Source organism: Silene latifolia, chromosome Y (assembly GCF_048544455.1).
Source record: "Silene latifolia isolate original U9 population chromosome Y, ASM4854445v1, whole genome shotgun sequence".
In the NCBI taxonomy this organism is placed as follows: domain Eukaryota; kingdom Viridiplantae; phylum Streptophyta; class Magnoliopsida; order Caryophyllales; family Caryophyllaceae; genus Silene; species Silene latifolia.
Window position 1 is genome coordinate 340,674,153 of NC_133538.1, and position 16,988 is coordinate 340,691,140.

At 40.7% G+C, this 16,988-nt stretch overlaps 1 non-coding gene across 1 annotated transcript; it reads right to left on the minus strand.

Annotated features, from left to right (window-relative positions):
* Positions 1-522: 522 nt before the first annotated feature.
* LOC141636303 (small nucleolar RNA R71) lies at positions 523-629 on the minus strand. The gene has a single exon (XR_012540924.1). It is a non-coding gene; the product is annotated as a small nucleolar RNA R71 (small nucleolar RNA).
* Between the last annotated feature and the right edge of the window lie 16,359 nt (positions 630-16,988).

A 16,988-nucleotide genomic window follows, 5' to 3' on the forward strand; every position in this document is an offset into this window, starting at 1 on the left:
CGCAATAGAAGAGTTGCTAGACGTACTTCGAGAGTTGTAGGTATTGGTGAGATTGTGGATATTCAACCAAATAACATTGAGTTTACCAACCCTTTTGCAAGAGAAGGAGAGGATAATACAATTCAAAACCCACCACTAAATCAACCTACAATGCCTAAATTTTCATCACATTTCGTACCAACCGAGGAGAACCTACCAAACGGTACTCCTACACCACCACATTTAACCGGTAATTTCATTGCCAAATCCGCATTCATACAAGTAGTTGAGAGAATTTAATTTGGAGGGATGCCTAGTGAAGACCATCACTCACATATGGAGACTTTTTGTGACTATTGTGATGCAATCTCTCAAACCGGAGTTACTCAAAAGCAAATCCGATGGGTATTGTTTCCTTTTTCTTTGATCGGTACCGCAAAGCAATGGTTGAAGAGCCTAGACAAGGCTACCCTTGGTATTGATTCATGGAAGAAGTTAGCACTTGCCTTCTATAAGAAATTCTACCCTCCGGAGAAGACTAATATGTTGAGAGCCCAAATCACCGGGTTCAAGCAAAGGGATGAGGAATCATTATATGAAGCATGGAAGAGATTTAAGGACACTTGTCGTTCTTGTCCACACCATGGGCTTAGTGAGTGGTTCCTTGTGCAAAAATTTTGGAACGGCCTATATGAAGACTCCTGCAATGATCTTAATATTAGATCCAATGGGATGTTTACCGAATTTGATGTCAATCAAACATGGGCCAAAATCGAAGAGATGGCAGTTCATAAGTCCCAATATAGTAGGCCTCGAAAGGACACAAGAGGAGGAAACCATGAGATAGATTCCATCACTCAATTGGGTGCTCAACTAAGTGCTCATATCGACACCATCAATTTGAAGTTTGAGAAGGCCATGGCTAAGCTTGATGAAACTTCCAAATCACCCAAACAACATGTTAATGCTATGGTGGCATCATCCTCAATCCTAAGTGGAGTATGTGAAAGTTTTGGAACCTTGGGACATGATCAAAGCGAATGTAGGGGAACAAATGAATAAGTTAATGCTTTCCAAGCATACAAGAGTGGCACCCCTTATTCCAACTACTATAATGAGAACACCAAATTCCATCCAAATTGATACCCGTCGTTGTGAGTACCAAAGATAAAATTTATAATCTCCTATTAAGACTAACCTAGGCTAGTGGTAACAGGGTCGAACCACAAGGAGGCAGTTGTAAACTTTAGTTGATTTATGTTCAGTCTGAGGTAACTATTGTGGGGGTTGAATTGAATTGGTCGACGGCTAAAGTGAACAAAGATAATAAACTAAATAAACGAATTAAACAGATAAAAGAAGGGTACTAGGATGGTCGGTTCATTATAGCTTCGGTGGCAGCAAAATAAGTCGGTCTGAATCAAACACAGGTAAGGCGGGAAATAAAGAGGTCCTCTCGGTCCACTCTTTACAAATAGCATCTCTCGATCTCGCTATAGGTCCCTAATGTCACTAATACTAACTTTCGTCCTGAAAAGTGACTAACGGTCTAAACTATACCTATCTTTCGATCTTAGCACAGTTTAGTCGAATTAATTGATGGTCTAATAACCTTCCCTATCTTTCGATCTAATGGGTTAGTCACGAAATAGGTATCTAACTGGTCGCATGCATTCGATTCGTTAAATACAAGATTAAATTTAATTAAAACGAATATGAACCCTACGAGGTCAGTCGATCGACTGAAAAGGTCAGTCGATCGACCAATACGCGAGACAGTTCTCCCTAATCTAATGCCGCCTATGCCATAAATCGCCTACATCCTAGCACTAAAGAATTAGCTACTCACGATGAAGGTAAAAACAACAATGAAAATAATAATAATTACTGAATTCATGCTTAAAGTAAATAACAACAGTGATGATACGATAATTGGCTTTGGGGCACTAACTATCAAACCTATACTAACAATGAAAGTAAAGCAATAAATTGAAATTAGGCGTAAATGAATACCGAAATTCAAGAGGAAAGATTAAGAACAAGGGTAGAATTCCAATGCTAAAATCGATAACCCAAACCCTAGTTACTCGAAATAAACTAAAACTCAAAGCACTGTATTGTGATGAAAACTTGGATAAAAACTTGATATCTAAACTGATGGTTTTATGTTACGTTATATAGCAATCAACGCAACATCTTATTTCCTAAACCTAAACTTCACGGGCTTCAAGAGTCACGGTCTTTCAATTCACGTCTGGAATAGAAATCCGGTCGATCGACTGCTAATGCTGGTCGATCGACTGCTCCTCAGCAAACAGTGGCTTCTGGAACCCGAGCATTGGTCGATCGATCAAAAGTGCTTGGTCGATCGATCGGATGAGCTGCTATTGACTTCTTTATTCTCGTGGATTCGTCTTTTGGGCCTTGGATTGCGCACCGAGCTCGTTCCTTAAGCAATTCCTTTACGTCATTTGCAATGCAGTTACTCGGGGCGGATTTGGCTTGATTTCCCGTTAAATTCTTCACATTTCTGCAATAATGTACAAAATACGGAAGTAGACGGAAATAGGGAGAAATGTAGCATAAACTACAAGAATGAGCTCTGAAATGCGTGCAAAATGGGATGTAAAACATCATATAAAAGACACGCATCAAACTTCCCCAAACCAAACCCTTGCTTGTCCCCAAGCAAGAACTAGACTCGATCTAATGACCTAATGGAACGAGTTCAATCTCAGAGCGAAATGCAAATTGTTAAGCCTAAACCGATTTAATGCACAACCAACAATCAATTAGTAATGTGAATCATGCAAACGAATTATAAAGTCGTCAAAAACTGCTGCACCGTTGACTATAGAGACTTATCAAATTGGACTCTCGCGGGTCGCTCAAATCACTCAATTAAGCACGGGTGATATATATGTAAGATAGAAAGAAGTAATTTTGTAGTGACTCTCACCTTACTACGACTTATGAAAACATGCCAGCAATAAAATATGAAAGCAATCTCTACAACCGTACATATGCATTCCAACGGAACAGATGACCAATGACACATGCCGAGGTATATATGGGATATGTGAGGTATGGGTAAGAAGAGGCAAAACATTTTATGGTAAAGTGGAGGTACAGGTGATCAAGCTAGTACCAAAACGGAACCAAAGGATAACATCCAACTTCTTGCTCATAATCAATCGAAAGGGTGCTATAGCAAGCACAAAACTCACAATCTTCAAACTATCAGATCAATAAAACACCCCATAAGATGTAAATGAAACATGGGAGCAAAAATCGCCAAAAGATAAGGATTAAATTATGCGAATTGATCTCTTTTCTCGAATCTCAGTCGATCGACCATGAGTGGCAGTCGATCGACCCATTTGAACAGTACAGAACCTCTTTTTTTTTTTTTTCCTTTTTCGAATCATTTTTTTTCATTTCCTATTTCTTTCTTTCCTTTATTTCATCTTCCCAATAACGTCTCAACAGAGCATATGCCACCAGAAATGAGTAACAACCCCAAGAACACAGACTACTAGCTTGACAAAGGACAGGCTAAATGTAGGATGTAGTAAATGGGACAAAAAAGGATATTTTTGGCAGTGTGGAGTTTATGGGCAAAACGAGAAAAAGGGAAACCTCTACCACATGTGTCAACAAACCGCAAACCGAATGCATACAAGTATTAAGCAGATCAAGTTCATATTTATGCAAATTAAGGAAACATGTCTCATAAGGAGTACTACTCACATTCCTAAGTAAACCGGTCATTAATGTCACCAGTTATAGGCTCTAAAACTCAGAAATATGATGTAGCTTGCCAATTTTCAAAGTCAAATCTCAAGTTCAGCAAGAATGTAACGAAAACTCGTAGGTATGCACTTGTACGATTCTACTAATAACATGTTAATCTAGCAAGGCTCAGGCAAAACAGTTGCAAATGCAAAATCATCATGGAAATACTACCGTTCCGACTCGACCTATATGCGAAAATAAACGTGCATTTTATGGATTTTTTGAAATTTTTAAAAAATTCTTTTTTTTTTTGAATTTTGGTATATATGTAAAGAATTAAACAATGCAAAACAAAATTAAACGTGAATGCAAGTAAATGATATGCGACGCAAAACCCTTCCCCAAACCAAATCGCACAATGTCCCCATTGTGAAAAATCATGTAATGAAAAAGAAGAGAAATGGGAATCTTGCGAGAAAATAAATAAAACATGACACAAAGGAAAGATATGGAACTCACAAGACTTTAAGCGCGCAAAGGAAACCTCCCAAACCAAATAGCGAGCTAGAGGTTTCAAGAGCTGCAGTGATGCTACCCATAAGGACCTAAAAGGACAATTAAAAACCACGCATAAGACTGAGAAAACAATTTTGAAGCGTAAAAATTGTGCACAAATGAGATAATAGAAGAAATAGATAATCGACGGAAAATAAGGTGGAGTAGAAGACTCCCTTAGGTCCGCATATCGACCAAACACAAAGGGGAGAGGTCGTGAACGAATGTAGCAAGGCGCGGGGTCGTCGATCGACTAAGGAGATCGATCGATCGACCAGGTGGGTGTGAACAAAGATTAGCTCTGTAAACTGCAATTGATTGATCGACTAATGGTGCCGATCGATCGACTTAAAACATCTTCTTTGCTGCGTCCTATTTCTTCGTAATTGCTCAATGATTTGAGCTAACAAGCTCTAAATACCGCAAATGCACAATAGTACGCGCCCAAAATTGCAAAAACCCGAATGAAGTCTAAAGTACGTAAAGATCCTAAGCAAAATAAAATAAAAGCGAAGTTTTCGCGCACACAAAAAAGCAATAGAGTTGTCTTAATAAAGCAAATAAAGAGAAGTTTATAACGAACTCGATCAACTAATAGTTGATCAAGAAGGACCACGGTATGGCCCACTTCGTCGGCTTCTGGCTACTAGAGGTAGCCTCAATGGTGCTCGATTTATCACCGCACCCTTCTTAGCTTCAACGTCGGAAATCTCACCGATCGGCTTCGTCACCTCCCTAATCAAGGACTCCTCGGAATCGTCGGAATCCAAATCGCCCATCTCACCTTGCCTGGTTCACCTTCCACTTCCTCATCGGTCCCATAGCTTAGGCATCCAAGACCTCCTCTTTGAATGATAGGCTTCTTTACAGCTGGCACAACTTGTAGCACTTCCTTCCCCAAACCAGCTCATGCATTATCTAAGACAACAAATTCTTCCTCCTTCTTGCTCCCAATCTGGGGCGGAGGGGTTAACACAGCAGTAGTAATAGGGACAGTCGATTCAGGAAGCACAAAGTACGATCTCTTTTCAGAGACCGTATTACAAGTTACGGGCCACATGGCGTCCTTCTTTTTAGCAGGTTGGGCAAATATGATAGAATGTTTCCCAACTTTGAAAGTCAAAGTTCCAGAGCCTACGTCAATAATCGCACCGGCGGTGTGCGAAACGCCTACCTAAGATTATCGGTATATGGGCATCCTCGGGCATGTCAAGGGCGACAAAGTCAACGAGGAAGAAAAACTTCCCTATCTGGACGGGTATGTCCTCTAGGACTCCTATAGGCTCGACCGCAGATCGGTCAGCCATCTGAACTGTCATGTCTGTGATAGCAAACCGGGTCAACTTGAGTTTCTTAGCTAGACTCAAGGGCATGACACTTATGCTAGCTCCTAAGTCACATAATGCCTTTTCGATAGAAAAGGTACCTATCTTTAAGGAACTGAAAAAGCGCCGGGTCTTCTAACTTATGGGCGCATGTGAGACAAGTAGGAGCAAGACTCTTTAGTTAACGCAACAGTGTGAACATGTTCAAGCGATTTTTTCTTTGACAACATCTGTTTCATAAATTTAGTATATGCTGGCACTTGGTTAACTAACTCAAGGAAGGGTACCTGAACATTTAAGCTACGAATAACTTTCTCAAATTTACTAAAAGATACCTGTTCCTTCGTCGGCACGAGTCTCTCCTGATGGGGCCGTAAGGAGTACCTTAGCCCTCTCCTCTAAATCGCGTGTGCCGGTATCCTTGGACTTAGGGTGAAAGTCCGTTACCTTCTCTTTGTTGAAGCTAGACCCCTCCTCGGACCGTCTCAAATGAGAACCATTGACCGTCATTGGATCGAACTTCGGAGCCGGGATCGACCCATCAAAGACTCGGTGCGCCCAAAATTTTCGAGACGGTGGTTCCCGAAACAAGTGGTCTCGTAGATTATTTGGCATCAAGGGACGAAATTCTTGAAGATCGCTCGCCGATCTCGGTCGATCGAACACTCTCCTCGATCGATCGGATGAGATGTCGATTCGAAGCTCCTGTAACTCGTGTTTCGATCGATCGACTAGGTATGTCGTCGATCGATCAAATACCCGCGACGTCTTTTTCTTTGATTTGTTCGTTGAAGCTTTCTCTTGACTTGTTTCCAGCTCATCTTTTCCAACAGCATCCTCAACCATGGTAGGACCATCAAGGTTGGACCCGCTCCTCAAAGTGATGGCATTTAGGGTCTCCTTTTGTTCGGGTTGAGTGGGCAAGTGTCCTGGAGCTCGAGTGTTACTTTTACTAGCTAGCCGATTGAGCAATTTGGCTCTCCAAGAAACTTCATCCCTACCTCTCTTGCTTGGGACTCCTTTAGCAACAGATTCTTTAGCTCGGAAAATTCAGAACTTTGTGATTGTTGCTTTCTTTGCGGCACATAAGGAGGCTTTTGATATTGCTTTGTTTTTTTTTATGAGGGGGCACATAGGGTTGTTGCTGCGGCGGATGTTGGGTTGGATTTTGGACATTTTGGCTCCTCCAACTCAAGTTTGGGTGGTTTGGCTTGTAGTAGGTGTTTGTCTGCCTATAGTGTTGAAAGGCAGCACAAGATTCAAAGGGACTAGGGCAATTTTTCGAGACATGGCCCTCAACTCCACACCTTTCACAGACGAAGGGACCGTCTGACACAGCGTTGACTTGGTACATCCCACCCTTAGAGGCTCCTCCTAGCTCATACTTGTCAAACCTCGCAAGAAGAGCCTCAAGTGCGACACGAGAGGAGGATTCGGCTCTCCTCTGGTTCCCTCTAGAATTCCCGTACTCGGCCTTGTGGGTAGCTAAATCGTCAATGATCTTCCACCCCTTGGTTGCTCCCAAATTTTCAGCGAATCTTCCATTGGGCTGCAGATCCAAAATGGCCCTCTGATCGTCGTACAACCCATTGTAGAAATGATTGCACAAACTCCACTTTTCAAACCCATGGTGCGGTATGGTTCGCACCAACTTCTTGAATCGGACCCATGCCTCGTGGAAATTCTCATCTGGCCCTTGTTTAAAGCCCGTGATTTAAGCTCTAATAGCGATCGTCCTTGAAGCAGAAAAGTACTTCTTGTAGAACGCCAATGCCAATGTATTCCAATCAGTGATCTCCTGAGCGGTCCGGTCCAAATCTCTATACCACTCCCTTGCGGCATCACGAAGGAGAAGATGAACATGGTCTCCTTGATTTGATCCTGGGTCACGCCACCGGGGTGGGGGAATGGAGCAGCGATGAGTCAATAAAGGTCTCCATATGCCTTGCTTTGCATCTTCATTTGCAGCTCCCCCAAACCGATTTCTCTCGACCATAGTAATGTAAGCGAGGCTTTGGTTCGAATTTCCTGGCATCTCCCGTGCTCGAACCCCTTGTATAAATTGTCACGGCTGTCGGCTCGAATAACTAGCTATACTTGCTTCCTCGGCCATGACTGGAATTTCCGGAGAAGTAACTGTCTCGGCTGAAGAGGTGGAAACGGGTGAAGACTGTGGGTCTTCTTCGAACAGATCGTTCTCGTGATAGCTTGACAGAGTGCTCAGCTCTTCCTCTGTCGGTAATACTCTTTGTGTTCATCTCAACTCGCGCAAGGATCTCTCAAGCTCAGGGTTCAATGGTACTAATTCTCCACCCTGTGACCTGCGCATAAGAAGAAACTACAAAAAGAATATGAGAACAGTTTAAGGAACGGATGTCCCTTAAACTAAGAAAGACTGAAAAATAAAAACAACTAAAATTAGGACTATTGCTTCCCCGACAACGGCGCCAAAATTTGATACCCGTCGTTGTGAGTACCAAAGATAAAATTTATAATCTCCTATTAAGACTAACCTAGGCTAGTGGTAACAGGGTCGAACCACAAGGAGGCAGTTGTAAACTTTAGTTGATTTATGTTCAGTCTGAGGTAACTATTGTGGGGGTTGAATTGAATTGGTCGACGGCTAAAGTGAACAAAGATAATAAACTAAATAAACGAATTAAACAGATAAAAGAAGGGTACTAGGATGGTCGGTTCATTATAGCTTCGGCGGCAGCAAACTAAGTCGGTCTGAATCAAACACAGGTAAGGCGGGAAATAAAGAGGTCCTCTCGGTCCACTCTTTACAAATAGCATCTCTCGATCTCGCTATAGGTCCCTAATGTCACTAATACTAACTTTCGTCCTGAAAAGTGACTAACGGTCTAAACTATACCTATCTTTCGATCTTAGCACAGTTTAGTCGAATTAATTGATGGTCTAATAACCTTCCCTATCTTTCGATCTAATGGGTTAGTCACGAAATAGGTATCTAACTGGTCGCATGCATTCGATTCGTTAAATACAAGATTAAATTTAATTAAAACGAATATGAACCCTACGAGGTCGATCGATCGATGAAAGGTCGATCGATCGACCAATACGCGAGACGATTCTCCCTAATCTAATGCCGCCTATGCCATAAATCGCCTACATCCTAGCACTAAAGAATTAGCTACTCACGATGAAGGTAAAAACAACAATGAAAATAATAATAATTACTGAATTCATGCTTAAAGTAAATAACAACAGTGATGATACGATAATTGGCTTAGGGGCACTAACTATCAAACCTATACTAACAATGAAAGTAAAGCAATAAATTGAAATTAGGGCAGAATGAATACCGAAATTCAAGAGGAAAGATTAAGAACAAGGGTAGAATTCCAATGCTAAAATCGATAACCCAAACCCTAGTTACTCGAAATAAACTAAAACTCAAAGCACTGTATTGTGATGAAAACTTGGATAAAAACTTGATATCTAAACTGATGGTTTTATGTTACGTTATATAGCAATCAACGCAACATCTTATTTCCTAAACCTAAACTTCACGGGCTTCAAGAGTCACGGTCTTTCAATTCACGCCTGGAATAGAAATCCGGTCGATCGACTGCTAATGCTGGTCGATCGACTGCTCCTCAGCAAACAGTGGCTTCTGGAACCCGAGCATTGGTCGATCGACTGAAAGTGCCGGTCGATCGACTGGATGAGCTGCTATTGACTTCTTTATTCTCGTGGATTCGTCTTTTGGGCCTTGGATTGCGCACCGAGCTCGTTCCTTAAGCAATTCCTTTACGTCATTTGCAATGCAGATTACTCGGGGACGGATTTGGCTTGATTTCCCGTTAAATTCTTCACATTTCTGCAATAATGTACAAAATACGGAAGTAGACCGAAATAGGGAGAAATGTAGCATAAACTACAAGAATGAGCTCTGAAATGCGTGCAAAATGGGATGTAAAACATCATATAAAAGACACGCATCACAAATCTTTCATACAAGAGCCAAAATGTCCAAAAACCCCAACAAACATACACCCCACCTCCAATGAGAAACCAAGCTCAAAGACTCTTTTTCAACCAAAGCCAAGGTTACCAAAATCATCCTTCTTACAACCAATCAAATAACCAAAGCTTTGATGTTCGAAAAGCAGTCCTCCAAATGCAAAAGAACTAACAAGAATTTTTTACCCAAATGCAAAAAGCAAGCCAAGCTAAGGAAATCACCATCAAAAACATTCTTGCCCACACCAAAATGTTAGAAACTCAAATGACTCAATTACAATCTTCTAGCTCTCAAAGACAAAAGGGGCAATTACCACCTCAAAGTAATCCCCCAAGACATGAGACGGTTAGTGCCATCCATTTGAGGAGTGGTACAAGATATGAGGGGCCGAAGGGGCCAATTGATGAAGATATTGTGGATGTTAGTGACAAGTAAAGAGTTGTGGAGAACTCTAAGGAGGTAGATCCTACCTCCAATGAAGTTTCAAAGAAGAAGAATGAAGAGAAGGCCAAGGAAAAAGAGCCTATTGTGATTAGACTTCCATTCCCAAGTCGTCAAGCCAAGCCTACGTTTGATGACCAACTTGGAAAGTTTATGGAAATTGTGAAGAACTTAGAAGTCTCAATCCCATTCACGGAATTGATCAATCATGTTCCGGCCTATGCAAAGTATATGAAGGACATTCTTACCAAGAAGAAATCCATCCGAAAGCTAGAGACTATTGCCTTAACCAAAGTGAGTAGTGCTATTCTACAAGGGAGTTCCCCTCCAAAGCTCAAAGATCCGGGAAGTTTTTCAATTCCATGTACCATTGGCGACACTACAATCAACAAAGCATTATGTGACCTTGGAGCAAGTGTAAGTGTTATGCAATACTCGGTATGTTAGAGGCTAGGAATGGGAGAGCTCAAATGCACCAACATCACTCTTCAAATGGCGTATCGATCAACAAAGGTACCTTTAGGGGTATGGGAGGATGTGCCCGTGAGAATTGGCATTGTAGACATGGAAGAGGACTCCAACATTCCTATCATTTTAGGAAGACCTTTCTTGCATACAGCCGGATCAGTAATCGATGTAAAACATGGAGAGCTCACACTTGAGGTAGGGGACGAGACAACCACTTTTAATCTTGTCAAAACAATGAGAGCTCCTCGACTACATGAGCCATGTTTCATGGTCGACCATTATAGCCGAGAAAGTGATAGGAAGAAGTTGGAATCTCTATGCAAAGATCAAGCCATGAGTAAAGAAACACCACCCATATGGAAGAAGAAAATGGATGACCTTCAAGTAGCTCTATTCGGAGATCAAGGAATTTTAAACAACAATGAGAGCTTGAATAGTTCACCCATCATGGCAAGCAATGAAGAAGGCCTCATTGGCCAAGACAACAAGAAAGAGGAGTTGCCCTCGTCAACTCATGACATCATTGGAGAACAAGCTAGTGAAGTTTGCGGTCTATGGGATGATGAATTTGAAGGATTGGTCAATCCTTATATTGGAAATTTTATGACCTTAGATCACGGCTTTGTGGATCTTTGTAATCACTTTGACTTCGAATGCAACAATGAAGAGAACAATGTGCAAAGGTCTACCCAAGACCTCTATCATGAAAATAAGCAAGCCTTCGACTACTTCTACAAGGTGTTGAGCAACATCAACAACATCTTGGCTTTGCCCCCTTGACATCTCATCCATAAATGAGAGTTTGGTGGAGTCCTCCCTAAACCACCATTTGTAAATATTCTAACCCCTTAACTAGCATTTTATTTCCCTGATTGCATTTTTGTCATTCTTGGATTTGCATTTTTGTGCTTGGATCAAGATTTTCGACATGAGAGCAAGCGAGGGAGGTATTTTAATATGTTTTGATGTGTAGTGTTTGATCTAGTGTGGGGATGGCAAATGCCTAGGCTAACCGAGCCTTCGTAGTGCACCCACATTGAACAAAGTAAAAGAAGAAAGAATGATATGGGAAAAGGAATCCCCACGGCCAGACCTGAGCCCGTGGGAGATGAAGATGATTCGGGCGTCCCCAGAGGCAGTCCGAGCGTCCTGGCCTTAGGACGCGAGTCCGGGGATGGTTTAAATTGTAGAAAATGTGGTGTATGAAAATCTGAGCAGATCACCCTCAGGACGTTCGTCCCAGACATTGAGCCGCTCGTCTTAGCATCAGTCCGCGCATCCTTTCATGCTTCAAAATTATAAAATTATCCTGTAAGGAAATCTGCACGTCCCCAGGAGAATATGAGCATCCCCAGAAGGAATCCGCTCGTGCTAAGTCTAATTCGCGTGTCCTGGCACGGGTTTGCAATTTCAGAATTTCCTGTAAGATAATCCGCGCGTCCCGTGCATGATCCGCGCGTCCCGAGCTGGTATTTAACAAAAACACGGAATAACACCCTTCCTTCCCAATTCATTTTTATCTTCCATAAACACAAACACATACCTTTTCTCCTTCAAAACCCTTAATCTCCTCATTCAAAAACACAAATTTCTCAACAGAATTCACCACCATTCAAACAAAACTTGCTCAAAACTAGATTAAATCACTCCTTTATCAAAAAAAGACCATCTAAACATCAAATTCCTCTCAAATTGAATCAATTTTCTAGGGTTTGGGTACAAATTCGAAAATCCTAAAATTAATTAAGGAATTGATTGAAGTTTGAGGAAACAAGGAGCATTCAGGCAAAATCTTTGTTTGTTGATACTAATTTGAGAAGGAGAACACAATGGCAAGGACCAAAGGCAGAAACAAGGCACCCAAGACTCCAAATTTATCAAAGAGACAACAAGCTCTTCTTGCACCAAAGGCTTTGGTAGTGACACAACCAAGGGTGAAAATCCAAGAAATTGCAACTCCTATTGAGGAAGCTACCACATCTACTCCGGTTATAGAACAATTGCCAAATTTTTGGGAGGTAACTTTCTTAAACGATGCTCATAGGAATGCATTTTTATCCCTTACTTGAGAGACTATTGTGGCTACCAAGTTTATATGTCAAGACACTTTGGAAAAATTGGGTGTGCTTGAAAGAACTAGAACATTCTTCGAGTCCATGAGGTTGTTAGCCCTCTTTGAAATGGAAGAATTGACCTACCCTTCATTAACCATGGAGTTCATAAGCTCCTTGAAGGTGTCTAAGGTAGAGACTCGACATTTTATTGATTTCTGTATTGAGAACAAGAGTAGAACCATGACTTTGAGTGAGTTTGATAATGTGTTTGGTCTTTTACAATATCACCATTATAAGAAGAATCCTTTGAAATATGATGCCACACCCCTTTGGAAAGCTATTACCGGTCGAAAGTTTGATTCTTTCCGGGAGTGTCATGCTCTATATGTTCATCATCCGTGTATAAGAGTATGGCACAAGTTTGTGGGCAATACCTTGATTGCTAGAAAAGGCACCAATCACTTCACTGAACTTAATTTTGTCTACCTTGAGTCCTACATGAATATCAATGGAAAGCTCACCAAAAATTACGACATTCTTCAACTATTGCTTGATCGGTGGTTTGAGATTGATAATGGGAAAGACAGAGCGGCCTTCATTGTAAACGACGGCTTAGTAATGAGGCTAACTAAGCACTTTAACCCAAATTTCAACAAAGATAACACGTACAAACCGGTTAAAGGGAGCAACCTCCTTGATATGAGCACTATGATCAACAAATTCCATTGGGTCAAGAATGACAATCTTGACAACAAATATGATTGGCTCATCAAAGAAGCTAAGTCCGCTGTCTTGCCTAGCAAGATTTGTCGTATCTCCGACCGTAGACTAAACTACCTATTGCCCGTCTCCAAGGAAGCTGAAGTGATAATTAAGCAACATAGGGAACCAATTGCAAAGCCCTCCTCCTCCACCATTGTGACTCTACCATACCCTTTTGCCTAACAAGAATTCAAACCGAGTGGCTCTAATGTCATGGTAGGCAACGACTATTTGACCCAACCAATGCAACAAATGCATAAAGAAGCTCATGAAGATCGGGTGAATGCCTACCATGCCCAATATCCACCCCTTCTACATTTAGCTAGGCAAGGACTTCTTTATCCTTAATGTCCGTTGCCTAGTTGGGCCGATAGGGAGGTATTCTTCCCTAATGCTTCTCAAGATGCCGAAATAGATAGTCCGGTAGCACATGGAAAAGAGGTTGTTGTTTATGAAGACGGGGAAGGTAGTGATTCATGCCAAGAAGAAGAGGAAGAAGAGCAAGGTTCAAATAATGATGATGAGAGTGTTGAAGCCTCCAGGTCAATGGAGGTGGATGATGAAGAAGATTGAGAAGAAAATGATGAAAGCAATGATGATGATGACGGCAATGACGCCGGTGATGAGGATGTCGCAATGAGCGACAATTGAGGTTTACAAGGCTATTTGGAGGATACCACACATGCGGGGTTGATTAATTGACTTCCACCTATTCCATTTTGAGTTCCCTACACCTCCTTTAGCTTTGTTTATATCTCTTGTTTTTAAAATTTTAATCTTGATCATTTGTTTTGAGTCCTAGCAACACTTAAAGGACTCCCACCTCGGTTCCATTGAGGTGTCTCATATATTGTTCCCACTTGTACAATCCAAAATGACAATTAGCTTCATGCATTGCATCTTTGCCTTGTGCATAAACTCCCTCTTTTTGACACTAGAAATAGTGTCTTGATCGGTTTGGGGAAGTTCAAACACAAGGAATGGGAGTTAATCCTAATTAGCTCTCCAACCAATAAAATCATGCATCATATAGGATAGATTAGAATGCATCACTTGTATATATGATATATAGTTTGCATATTAGTGTAGAAATCATGCATTCTCATTTAGCTTGCATAATTTCCTATCGTATTGGCCACTGAGGACAATGCCCACACTAGTGTGGGGATGGAAAATTCTAACTTAACCTTTTAAAATAAAAAATGTTAAAAATTGAAAAATTACAAAAACCATAAAAAATTGAAAATTGAAAAACCAAAAACATGTTCATTCCTTTGTAGTATAGAATTGTTTATTGTGTATATACTTGTGTTTGTTTGTCCTCATATTACATTGGATCGACTACGCCACATCCGAGGCATGAGGAATATGAAGACCGCATGGTATCATCTTTCCAATTTCCTTTTTTCTCTCTATGTTAATTACTATGTGGCTTTATTTTGGTTGATGCGGTACAAACCAATGTGTTCTTAGGAGTTGCATGAAGTTTATATGGAATACTAGTTGATAGAAGCATATGCATTAGGTTGTATAAATGTTATTTGCATCATAGCATGTAGTTGCATTTTAGAAATTTTTTTTCTGAAAACATCTATTTGGGAAACTTGACAAGTGTATATAAGGCCCTTGTAAATACTTTTTCTTCTTGAGACTTTGCTCATTAGAATACCTCTAAAACACCCTAGGATATGTCATGCTAGTATCCTTTGAGCCATTGATTAAGGCCTAGTTAAGAGTACCTTGTGGTGTGATAACTACTTGGCTACCGTTTATACCAAGGTGACCCTTGAAACCATGCAACCATCTTCCACTTCTATCATCATTTTGTCAATAAAAAAGGGATGGGCACAAAAATTATCAACTTGAGTTCAAGTACCAAAATTAAAAACTAGAAGTTTGCAAATTGCATGAAAGAAAAGAGGAGTACAAAAATAAGAACTCCTATGCTTCAAATAAAAGCACCCTTGTTCCAAATTGGGGTGACTTTGAAAATGTTCAAAAATGCAAAAGTTGGATATTGTCAAGAGTCAAAATGCCAAACATTAAATAAATGGCAAAAGAAATTGTTCTCAAAAATATCAAATGCCACAAGAAATTGGGGGGAATAACAACATCAAAAGCAAACTCCCATTATGAAACTCAAAATATATTGATCCCTTTTTCCATTGAACCCACTTTTATGCATGGTGGAGAGGGGACGACCCTTCTTCTTGTCTAGGCAAGAGGAGGAATTCCGCGATCCTACAGTGTTTCTAACACCATAAGAAGTCTACTCTTAACAAAAGCATTTAACGATTGATGGCAAAGGTACCCTCGCTTGACACAACTTGGAGGTGATTTATTGGTATCCTCCTAGGCTTAGTAATTTGAAAAAACCATATCTATGATGGAGTGTGTACCCTTATATTGCTTCCCTTCTAGATAATTTCCGCCACTTAGATGCGGAAAGTGGCTATTCATTTTTGTAGATGCATCCATTACTTGCTTTTGTGTGCTTAATGATTGGATGTATCGCCATTTTGGCAAGCCCCACCTTGCCTTGAAGGAAGGCATCCTACCTCATGGTTGTCTTGTTGTGAGTTGAAGGGGCGGAGTGAGGCCCGCTAATTGTCTCACATCGGTTATATTAGTAGGCTAGTTTAAATAAAGGTCCTAGTTTTAGTCACCTCTTTACTCGGGACGAGCAAAGGTTCGGTTTGGGGATGTTTGATGTGACTCATATTTTAGCACATTTAGTCCCCGAATTAGCCTCGTTTCCATGCTTTCTAGCATATATTAGGGTCAATTCTTATCTTTAGTTTCCCATTTTGCATATTCTTTGAGGTTTTGTGTCCTTGGTAGGAGAGGATTGCTAACCTTGTATTTATGAGGCGAAATGGAGCTAAATGGATTGCATCTAATGACCAAGCATCAAAGAGAAGACCAACACTGGAGGCCTAAGTAGATAAAGAAAGTGAAATGGGCAATGATGAAAAGATCCTTGCATCACCAACACGATCCTTGCGGATTGTTAAGGAGCCAAACAAGAGAACAACCCTGTGCCAGGATCCGAGTGGCCTGAGCACAGGACGAGCGTAACAAAGAGCCATGATCCGAGCGGCCTGAACCCAGGATTAGCGGATTGAAGAGCTATGATCCAAGCGTCCCCCTTGTGATCCGAGCGGATCTTCTTATAGGATAGGCTGTGCTTCAGCATAGGACGAGCGGATCATAGTGGGAGTAGCAGCTTGATCTTCGCATGTCCCTTGGGAGTTGCATTTCCTCAAGTTTTCATAGGGTCTTAATAGTCATTTAAGCCCTTAGTAACCCTAATCCTTGTACTTAATTTTAGCATAAATACCCCATTGTACTACTTAGATTATCATCCTATCTTAATGCTACTTTAATCCTATCTTAATATCATCTTAATCCCATCTTAATTTAGTCTTAATTTAGTTGTAATATACTTTCCAATATTAATCACATCTTAATCTTTCCTTAATTTCTCAATTGTTTTTAGTTTTATTTGGGTAATTAGAAGATCATTTAGGTTTATTGGAGGATTGACAACCTTTCATCAATCATCAAGTACTTAAATTATTCTTTGCTTTATTATTTGGATCATATCCATAGGTATAATTCCTTTTTATCCTTGTTTAATTATTGCTAATCACAACATTTATTCATCATGTTTAGATTTGT